Source organism: Cynoglossus semilaevis, chromosome 16, assembly GCF_000523025.1.
Source record: "Cynoglossus semilaevis isolate Cse_v1.0 chromosome 16, Cse_v1.0, whole genome shotgun sequence".
Classification (NCBI taxonomy): domain Eukaryota; kingdom Metazoa; phylum Chordata; class Actinopteri; order Pleuronectiformes; family Cynoglossidae; genus Cynoglossus; species Cynoglossus semilaevis.
This window is the reverse complement of record NC_024322.1, coordinates 6,134,874-6,146,599: the sequence shown is the minus strand read 5'-3', so window position 1 is coordinate 6,146,599 and position 11,726 is coordinate 6,134,874. Positions and strand designations below refer to the sequence as shown.

Here is an 11,726-nt window from a genome sequence, read left to right as displayed (position 1 = left end):
GTACACAAACCATTCCCAAGTCTTTCTACTTGTATCACTGTATCTTGTTGACAATGTTGAAACACATTTATCTTTATGAAAAGCAGTAAAACTGCCTCAGTTCTGTGTTCAGCACAAAAACAACTGACACATGCATATTTAAAAATCACTTCCAGACTTAACAAACAAGGGGGATAGGTATTAACTGAATAATTGACATGAATGGTCATGAATAAGAAAATAGTCCCCAGTGGTTCACTGGAACATTGCTGCGTTCACTCTGAAAGTTGAAGACAGGGCTGTGTGGGAGGAGAAGACAGAGGAAGAGGAGGAGGAGGAGGAGGTGTACATGTTTCCCGTGGCTTAGTCTTCATCACAGCAGGGTAAATGGAACATTTCCTTCACAAATATTCCTTCACAGTTTCTCTCCCACAGAACCTCCCCCAGCGCCTCCCACATGTTCTTGGCGTTTTAGTGTACCGGCAATCCTGACCTCAAGCAGATTAATGTCTTTAACCATAAAAATATAATTGAGCTTAATAAAAAAAAAGAAGTCTGTGAAGTTGCTGAACTCATTAGCGGGACCCACAGAGCAAGGGTGACGAGCAGGAGCAGCAGAGATGTGAAAAAGTTGGCGGCAATTAATCACCGAAGCACACGGAGCTGACAACAAACAGTCAGAGGTTTTGATGCCACTGGTTACTACACCACTGTACAGACTGTGTTCCTGCAATGAAGCAAAACGGCAAAGAATAATTTACCACCACTGCCCAAAGAAATGAGGGAAACTGCTGTCAGAATAACAAAGTGCGAGTGAGTTTAATGATTATCTGTCGCCAGGCCGATTATTTAAATTATGGCTGGACAGCTCTTCAGTCAGAGTTTCTGCAGAATGGTGATTTAAAGCCACGTCAGCACATCTTAAGACAGATGATCAATCGGTGTATTAATGCTAATGTTGGTAACTGTTGACATGGCTTTCTTGGCTGTCATACACACGGTAAACAGCAACATTTCATCTGCGTAACGTGTGATATAACAGGAGCAGTAATAATGACCGCAGGGAAGAAATCGCTGTTTTCTCCAGGCATGTTTGAAGACACTAACACGGCAAAGGATGTCGGTGGTTTTGAGGTACTGTGAGACGTTGTGTGACGTTTGATTCATTAGACAACTTTTCATCTTTTGTTCCATTATAACTATGTTCGGTCTCCAACAAGTTGTGTTTGACCCCGAAGGAAAGCTCAGTTTCTGTCTTTAAGAAAAATCTTAAATGTGCAATTGATGTAATAAGCAACTCCTAAAAATACTGTATGACCCATCAGTGAAGACTGAAGCACATCAGTACTGGTCATTCTATTCCATAACTGGAACTAACCTTGTTGAAGAATTTGGCTCAGATCATCAGTGAGACAGTGATCAGCATCGAGTCCAGTACAGTCCCAACAGAACATGTGTGTGTGTGAGAGTGTGTGTGTGTGTGTCAGTGCACTAGGACAGACCCACAGGTCCTGATATGACCCACTTGTGCCCTTCAGTCCCAGAGGAAGTGGGCTGTGTCTCTGAGGAAACCAGCCCATAACACAGAGGGAACAGAGCGACAGAGGAGTGGGTTCAGCACAGCTGGCCCAGAAACAAAATGTACTTTTATTTATTCTTATTATAAACCTTTATAACTTATAGTAATATTGTAACACAGCAAGTAAGGAAACAGACAGACACAGGGTGACAGCCTCCCTTCAGCTCAGTACTTCCACCCAGTGTTCAACATTGGAAATGTCCAGTAAATATGAATATGAAGCACGTATATGGTATATTGGCTGTTTAGACACAAAAGATTAGGATTTGTGCTTAGTTTAACTGACAACTAGTCTGAAAGATGGCCAAATTTACATTCCCTCTCCTACTATCTACAAAATTATTTATTTTAACATTTACACTTATTTTGCAGCACGAGAAAATAAGCTCTGGGTGGATTTTTGGAAGGTCATTACTGCTGAAATTTATTTTTTAATCACTGCAGCAGGATCCAACATTAACTTAAATTCAGTCTACAGTCATTTCCTAGAATGTGAATTTTACTCACGCTTTAATGAGTGTAAACTACCCCTGGGTATGAGTGGATGTTCTCATTAGACCAGAGTTAGTCCATTTAAGGACACTAAATTCTACATCTCTCAGTAACACTGGAGATGTTGTTAAATACGCCCTTACCTCCCACAGAGACTTGAACTCCCTCTGTTCAATGCGCAGAAGCTCACTAAATTCCCGGGTGACTATGGTGGCATGTCGGGGGGTGTTGTCCAAGATTGATTCTCCAAACGCTGTGCCGGTCCCCAGTGTGCAGATGGTAACAGCATCCTTAAGCAGAAAGAGAAGTAATTCCTCCACATGGATCAATGGCTCCATGAAATAAATCATGCCTCTGCACAAGAACACAGTAAAAAAAATCTGTGTTGAACCAAAGATACTGCTTCTGCTGTATGTGCTATACTCAAAAAGAAATTCAAATATTCCTACTAAAGATTAGACACTTACCCAGAAAACTCTGCACTGACTTTATTCTGCAAACACATAAAAGAGTATAACCACACACACACCTTACTACACTAACTAATGTGCACAGTGTTCTATAGTCCAGTCAATAAAAAATATACAGGTATTTCCTTAAAAAGTTGGAAGTAGACCCAGTTTGTCACAGTAATGTAACCTAGAGGATGTTAGCTGCCATTACAAGCCAGAAAATGAAAGAAGGTGTGTGGGGAGGATCATGATTTTTAAGATAACTAAAAGATGAAAATGTTGTGGTCTAAAACAAATGACTACAGTCACGCTCCCACCCACATCAAAAAAACATTTTTACAGCTATTTCTACTCTTCTACTATTTTTCTTCTTCTTCTTAAAAAAGTAATTCCTACAAAACTGCTATTTTTATTAAAGAAATTAAATGAAATTAAAACTCACTGCAACCTTTTCCCTGTGGCTGCAATTACAAAAAATTCAATGGTGCCAATTGTAGGACCCGCCCCCCATTTAGAAACCACTACTTGAAAAAGCAAGGTAGCAATAGCTCAGGTTCAGTAGAAGAGCCACAAATATTATTTATGAAGCTTGTAAATGAATGTATATTATGTTGCATGCTGTCAACTGAGCTTAGATGAATTAATGCTGAAAGTATATGAGCAAATTTAAGTTTCACTGATTTGGACTCAGTCTTACCTGAAAACTGGACGTCGCAGACACTTTCACGTCCAGAGAACCGGAGAGAACAGCGTACCAGCTGGTGCCAATGTCTCCCTGTCGATACACTGACAGAATAGGCCGTAAGAAAACAGCAGAGGGAAGATTAACATCTTACCCACTGAAACACACCGCCACCTACAGGTGATGCCTTTCTCTAAGCCCTCGTAGAAACCACACAGACAAATCTGCCGCAGCAAACCAGGCCGGAACCCCTCAAAGGCCTTCACGTTCCTCAGACGGGCAGAGATAATGTCGACATCTTCTGCGGTGCGTTCTCCAGGTCTGGAGATCCAGGGAGAAAGAAAAACCTTTACAGTTCAATTTATATTTTATACCAACAGAGAGAATTTATTAGATTATAAAATAAATCAGACTGAGCAAAGTCAATGGAAACGGTGTTACTGTGGGAAAAGCCAATTGTTGTGATCTACATAGTACATAAATCACTAAGACTGTGTGGTGGCAAGTTACTTTTTAGATACTAACTTCAAATTTAAATGGTATTTTGCATTTGTTATGATTTCATCAAAAGATTAATTTGTACGACTGTTGACCTTTCTGGTGTGCAGCAAAAGCACTAACCACTGGTCCAAAACCTGGCCCCCTTAAAACAGAAATGCTTGTTGAAAGTTTCATAAACCTTCAGTAAAACAGTCAAAGCCATTACAGTACGTGCTGTGTGTCAAAGTGCTTTTGCTGGACAATTCATTCACTCTGTGCTTCTGAAACCAAACCATCAATGATTCAGAAGGTGAGGCACAGCTTTTCTTTGACCAGAGCCAACAGCTCTGACTTAATGCAGCGCTAAAAGTGATTTACTGCACTGTTACATTATCTGCTGTGTGGCTGTTTGAGTAACGACTGGTCAGTAAATGACTCCACCTCATCATCTCTGCCCTGGAAACCTTTTCAACTCCACACATTTGTTTACTCACTGACATGTAATGTCTGAGTTTCCCTGGAGCAAAACCATGGATGAAGAGTTCAGCCTCTTCATCGTCTGCAGAACTTTATAGTGATAGTCATATATTAGATGAGTGTGTGGCTGACTGTAAAAAGAAACAAGGATATTTATTCGAAAACAAAAAAAAAAGGAAAATTTGCCAAAGAAAGTTTGCCAAGAAATGCATTAAATCAAAAAGTAGCCAAAAAGTCATCTTTGGGCTTAAAATATTACCAGGAACATGTGCATAAAAAATAACAAGAACAAAAAATATTTTATTCCAAATTCAAATCTTGATATTTCAGCTTCCAGGTCATAAGGACTGCTTCTAAAAGTGTCCAGTGGAAAAACTAGAACGTAGAGAGAATGTGGTCTTTTTTTTTTTATAGCAAAATGAAACTAGAATGCTAACAACTACTGCTGGGAAACCAGAGAGTGTGTCTTACCTGAGGATACGACTGTGTACACAGGTCTGGGACACTCTGATGTCCTGATTATAGACGACGTACTTTGGACTCTGTCTTTTCATGAAACCCCTTGCTTGTCTGAAGTGTCCTTTCTCACCTGACGATGTGTTCCACACTGAATCTGTCAGCTCCGTGATCTACAGTAGAGCTGACTATAGTAATCAGGTCAGGTCTCTGAAGAAAGTTCTGCTCTAATCCAGGACAGCACATCATATCCTTCAGTTTCTTTGAGCGTTTCAGAATGAATTTAGCTGGAGCCTGATGCTAATGCTGATTAATAAGAACACAAATTGACGTATCCTTATACATCCAAGCAGCCGTGAAGATAAAATTAATTTTGGATGTAAAGACCTAAAATTGTTAAACTGCTAATTAAAAAATAACGCATTTTAGTCTCACTTCAAAACTCTTCCAACCTTTTTTGTAACCTGGTGTAGTCATAAACGTTTATGTTGATGTTTACCAAAAATAATCTCTTCTATTATTTGCCAAATATGGCAACACCAATCAAGACATTTTAGTCAGTGACTTTACTGTAACATCTCCACATTTACCAACCTGCCTGGCAGTTGTCCCCATTTACAGTATATATAAAGTATACAGATACTGTATACAGACAGTCATAACTCAGTTAGTTCGGCAGTGACTCTAGTTTCCTCTGGAACATTTAAAACTACGGCGTCGAAATCAGTGATGACAAAGAGAAAAACTCAAGCCTGAGGAAACGACCTCGAAGATCCCGTCCTCCTGCCCTGCAGTTGTCACAACGTCCTAATGAATTACCTTTTATCCAGGCATATGATCCACTGGGGGGAGTCGGACGCATGTGAAGAAGTGAGCGCCGCTACCATGCTGCAACAGCGGTCCTGCTGCTCAGACTGTACTGCTCAGCTGCTGCTGTGGAGGAGAAAGATGAAGAGGAGAAGGAGGAGGAGGAGGAGGAGGAAACAGCAGAGACTTTATCAGTCCTCATTCACTCCTGACACGAGAATACACAGTTTGACTCAGGTGGCGCGTGAAATAGTAAGGGACTGTCAAACACTCGAGCAGACCGGAACAGTAGGGCTGGTTAGAATAAAAAAATAGAATGTTCTTTTCTTTTTTTTTTTTTAAATGAATTGATCAAAATTCTCCGAAATTGTTGGATTGACAGTGGACAGTATTTGTCAGCAGATTAGTTTCTCATTCAACCCAAATCGTAGCTCACCATCGTGGAACAACTGTCACCTCGGCTGCTGCAGGAAACTAGTTGGAGTGTATTTTCAACACTCGAGTGACTTTAACAGATCAAGAACACTCCATGGTTGGATAGCTTAAACGAATAGACTGCAGGAGAACAGGCTCCATTTAAATGGTTTCATAAAAGAAGTGAAGTGTGTAAAAATAAAATGATTCCACCTTGCTGTTGATAATGTGTTTTACATAAGTTGTGATAATAGCCGTGATTTTTAACAGTTCAGCCCACACACTGCAGCAGCTTTCACAGCCACAGATCATGAAAAAAGTTTTACACTTGATTTCTTTATTTTGTTCTCATACTTGCGGAATTCTTTTTCTTCTTTTTGCTGTTCTTTTTCCCCAGCAGATACAGTTTTAGGCTTTCTTTCAGCTCACATTTGATTCAACCATGTCAACTATTGGCTAACTTTGACTAACCTTTGCAATTAAAAAAAAATAGTCACCATGGTAAATATTTAAAAAACGATGGTCATTTTAAAAACCATTAAAAAGTTGTTTTTTCTTCTATAAAATTGAGCAATTCTCCAACAAAAAATAGGATCAATATGTATAGCAATTTACTAACACTGGTTTGCTCAGCTGGAATTGCATCAACAAAGTGAAAACCGTTATTATGCACCTGTTACAGTGTAGGTTAATAAGGGGGCTGTGCCCGTCTTCAACAGTCACAGGATGGCACAATGACCTTTTTTAAGAATTAAGTATAGTGTTGCTGTAGGTTGCCCTGGTTGCCTGTCAATCTCCTCATCATGACCATTTACATGACGGTCCTAGAGCCAACAGGACTTTAGAAAATAACAAAACCCTGCGTTCCTTGTCAACAAGGAGTTCAATTAAATGGCTGTAATTTAGTGACAGCGTTGGCCTTCTGCAGCTCTTTTGTATGGAGACTGTTGACTTGTATTCACTCTAAGTGGACTCCTTTTCATAATGGCCTGCAGAAATTGAAGCTTTCTCACAACGGGCCACATAATGAAGGGGTCATTGGTCTTCCTCTGTTACTATGGTAACAGAAGCAGACATGCAGATACAAGTGCAGAGAATCATTGGTGCAGTACTACAATGCCGTGTGTACTGCGACAGCTTGGTTGTGTAGCTGATTGGTAGAAAAAGAATGAATGAAAGTAAGAACTGATCCTGCCTGTGCCATAAAACTCGCTTTTTCTTTCTTTGGTCCTTTGTCATTCGGCATCCTTTTAATTTACATCACATCTACTGAGAAATTGTGATATAAAATAGTTTTTTTTTACTCTCATGACATATAAAATAGGCATTATACGGACAACTGATAGCATAGCTGCACAGGACAACATTATCATATAGTTCTAAAGTGGTGTGAATTAATAGTACATGTTCTTTTTTTATGTACTTTTGAAAACTCTTACTTTGAAGTGTTCAGAAGAAAAAATTCCCATCATCAACCACAATAAATTGCATCACTGATACAGTCGTCGTCAACACTGTTAAGTGGTAACAAATGTCCAGAGAGTTAGTCACGTTTGAACTTTTTTTCGTAAAATTAAATACTGCTTTCTAACACAAGATGGCAGCATTTTCCACGTACAAGAGGTTCGTGGCGTACTCAAGTCATACTTTGGGTAATGTTCAATTGAATAAATTTACGACCCTGGATTAAAAAGTACAGTTGGTTTAAGGCACACTACACCACAGACATAGTTTTAAAGAAAGACAAAATATTGCTGAAGGTTCAATAATTATTTACATTGTTGCAAATATCCATACATTAATACAATAACCAAACTTTTTCTATGATTACTTACTGTATGATATTGATCAGCACTGCAAACTGAAGTGAGTGAGGATTTGTTAAAAGGTTCATGAAATATGATCAGTTTGTAAAGTCAGAAATGCATTGATTAAAAAATGTATACACCTCATCTGTTTACATCTCAAAGTCATGTCACTAACACTTCCTCCTCTGATGTAAAAGGTAAATAGCAGGGATCCTCGGCTTAGGCTCAGGCTGGGGCATGCAGAGTACAAAGCGCACATTCCTGTAACGCTGCATACCATCAACTGACAACAGGAACACCAGACCAACACATAACAGTGTTGAGAGAGATGTACCTTTGTGGCCAGTTAAAGCTATTTGTAGAGTGACATTTTGTCATTTTCTGTCTTCTTGGTATTTTCGCACATTCTGAGTCATGTGCTGTTATTTTAGGCTTTTAAGTAAAAATAATAATATTTACTTCTCATATCTTAAACTGTTTCTTCTTCAGTTTTTATTCATTATAGTTACATTTTTGTTTTTAATTTAGATTTTTTAAACTAATTGTACCTTTTGTCCCCTATGACTGCGTTGGCTAACGCTGTCTTATTTTCACTTACATTTGGGGAAGATTTATTGCACCTATCAAGACAAATTTCAAATTGCATCTAGCACATTGGCAATTTAAGAAAGCGATTCCAGAAGCAACAGTCTGTAAATGTTCTTAAATATCCACTGTCTGTTCTGCCCAGGTTCTTTGTCCTGCTCCTGTTTTCCTCATGTTGTCTTTGCCTTGTTCATTAGAGTTGCTATAGGAACTCCAGGCATGATTGCATTGTGCCATGCTTGCCCCAGGGGTAGAACCTGCAATTGAGGATATACAGTACAGCTTTTAAGATCGACCGTTGCTAGGAGATGATCTAGCAAGCTGGGAAATTGTAAACACACACAGACACATGCAAACCTTATGTGCAAACACAGCGTGGTTGCAGACACAAAACCTCTGTATGATCATTGTGTCAACCTTCTAATGATTTTCTGCAGAAGAAAAAGAACATTTTTCACAGCAACATTTAAATGTTATTTTGTGTAGCATGTGTGAAATGTCCCTGCAGGGGGTGCTAAATGGACATTGTTTTTATTATAAATATGGTCTTAGTCATAGATTTATTTTTTCTACCAGAGCGGGTTATACATTTACCTAGATTTCAGACCGGCCATTATTTTTCTCGGTAATTCATTCATCTCCTTCGGGATATTAACCTCTGAACTAACCCATGTGTGAAACAGGGGCAATAAGCTGCACCCTTTACTGCAATCCTCCAATTACAAACCCTCACTGTACGGTATGTGCGAAATGTGCTTCATGACAGCCATGTATATGCCAGCAGATAATCACATGTGAGCAATCCAGCGTGGCTATGACAAAACATATTTTTAATTCCCTCTTTTTAAAAAAAAGTAACCCCATTCTAGCATCAAATAACTCATTTAAAATTATGCCCAAAGCTCACAAAAAGAGTAGTGCCAAAAATAATATGTGGTGTTCTTTCCATTTTAAGGGCAATTAGTTGTCTTTAGGTTGAATTACTGCCACCTAGAAAATCTGATTTCACTGTTTTATTAAAAAAAAAGTCCTGCCAATTTGCACAAAAAGAGAAAACACAGACAGAGGGGCAGCTCCAATGCACTTCTAGTGTCCCAGCTTACTTTAGGTAATTCAGTTAGTGTTACCACATGTGGACTTTTCTTCTCGCAGCCTGATGGCCAACAGATGTTGCAGGATGAAAAACCACATTAATACATTACGACAATGTATATAAAGCCCTAATGCCTAGAGAAAACAAATGAGAACTCACATAAACTATGAACACACGACTGGTTGTCAGATGACTTTAACAATTCAATGATAAACGCATCTCACTTTGAGCATACGGTGAGATTTCTATATTGGATATGCAATTTTTTGCACATTTGTACATTTACTTTTCTTTCTTTTTCTCATTATTATTACTATTAGTAATATTGTTATTGTTAATATATGCTAATATATATATGCTAATATATTATTATTATTTCTTCTAGTTTGTCTTTTTTGTGCAGCTCCTTACAATGTCCATGAATCTTTTCTGAGGTCTTCCTCTCTTTCTCCTGTGTGGCAGGTCCTTCTCCAACATTCTTTTCCCATTATGTCCTGGTCAAATGTTCACTCTGTTGAAATCCTTTCTCTCACCTCATCTCTAACTTGCTCAACCTTAGTAGTTCTTTTGATCTGCACATGTCAAATCATGAATATCCTGGTTACTCAAAACAAACATTCTCTCTGACACTTGTCTCTCACTCCTTATTTTAACCCTTTTCCATAAACTTCCATTTCCCTAAATTACTCATGCAAGGTAAACCTAATTTACTTCCAGAATTATTTCTCCAAATGTTTTCAAAACACAGTACTTTTTTTTAACAGTCATGTTATATGTGTCCTTTTCATTGGGTACTATGGTTCCTAAAAGTCATATATATTATGTGATGTTTGGCCGAATTAAAAATGAAAATATGGCATCACACTTTGGGCAACTGACAGTGAACACTCACTAAAATGCCTGATAAATGGATCACCATCTGCCTTGGCCCCTCCTTACAGTCTGGTTCATTGTTATCAATATTTAATGGCCTCAGAAAATTACAAATGACAGAAATGTAATGCATATCAAATATTTCTCATTGACATAGAACCTGTCCTACATTTATTGTTAAGCCCTGTGTAAAGTAAACACCTTTCAAGCCATTCTACTCATGGTGTTCACGGAATGTCACCGTAAATTTCATCTGCCTCCTGTTTCCTGTGATTAAAGTAGGTTCACAGCTACCAAGAAAATCTCCTTTAAATCTGCATATTTGTGACTGACTGCAAGAGTAACTGCATCTCTACATGATCTGAATCAAACACAAACGATTTAGTCACGAAGGATCACTCCCAAGGGACAGAGCGACAGTGTGAATAGAATATCAACATAAAGACTTTACATTGGAATTAAATACATTTTCCATATTGATAATACAAAATTATACCAAGATAGACCAAAATTAAACATTATATCAGCATATTAACAAAAATAATTGATAAGTAAAACAATTTTTAAAAAATATCCCAAAACAAGATGTTCAGCTATAGAAAATGTATGAAGGATTTAGGGTATCTGCCAGTGGCCTATTTCTATTCAGGGCATATGTACTCCAGATATAACTGACCCATAGTTAGACTTCCCTCTTATCATAATACACTACGTAATTGTACTGTTTATACATACAGTGTGTTTTTTGTTCTGTACCTAGTTAATGTCAACAGAGAACAAAGAAGGACCTTGGTTAGACAGGTTTTAAAACTGCACTTGCACAATATGTTAAATGTTTTCTGACAGCACAACCTTTGATTTTTGGCAGGCTATTCAGTGCTGAGTTAGTGGGTTTTTTGGTTATTTATGGTATCATAAGCTGACGTGTGTTACAGTTGTCACACAATTGCCTGCTCTTGTGACGTGTGTTACAGTTGTCACACAATTCCTACATGCCTGCTCTTTTTATTATGTCTTCTAAGCATGTAGGTGTGGATGTTGTATTCGTAGCACTGTCAATAGGTATTCAGTAATCTAGTAAGGTCTGGCTGAAAGTGTGAAGTGAAAGTGGATTATTATTGCCAAATATATATTAAACACTTCCTTCAAATATAAAAAGCTACTGGATTTGACTGCCCGTGTACTCCATGTAACATTTAGCACATACTGTTCAATGTTTATACAAAGCCAGTTTCGTTATTAGCCCAATGCATGGCAAAAAAAACGCTCAACAGTGCCCCCTGTAGAAAGCTTTGTCTGTGCATGTTAGCAAAAAGGTCCAGATCATACATCAAATCCAAAGGAAGTCAGACATTTTAAATTTTGCTGCAGCTGTTTCATGCATACATGTTTGATTATGCACATTTATATCCTTTAGCATGATGTTGTATTCTGATGTATTTTCACACTGTGAAACAGGAAGTTCATAAAACTTTCTATTTGTTTTATTTAAACTTGTCAGAATCATTTTGTGTTGCTAAAGAAACAGAGTCCTTTGCCTTTTCCCCTT

The 11,726-nt window shown here is 38.2% G+C and overlaps 1 long non-coding RNA gene across 1 annotated transcript; it reads right to left on the bottom strand.

The window, feature by feature from the left end:
- Positions 1-184: 184 nt before the first annotated feature.
- On the bottom strand, positions 185-10,807 carry LOC112488324 (uncharacterized). Its single transcript, XR_003052276.1, has 3 exons — positions 5,417-10,807; positions 3,200-3,505; positions 185-2,340 (listed from the first exon to the last, which is right to left on the bottom strand). It is a non-coding gene; the product is annotated as an uncharacterized LOC112488324 (long non-coding RNA).
- Between the last annotated feature and the right edge of the window lie 919 nt (positions 10,808-11,726).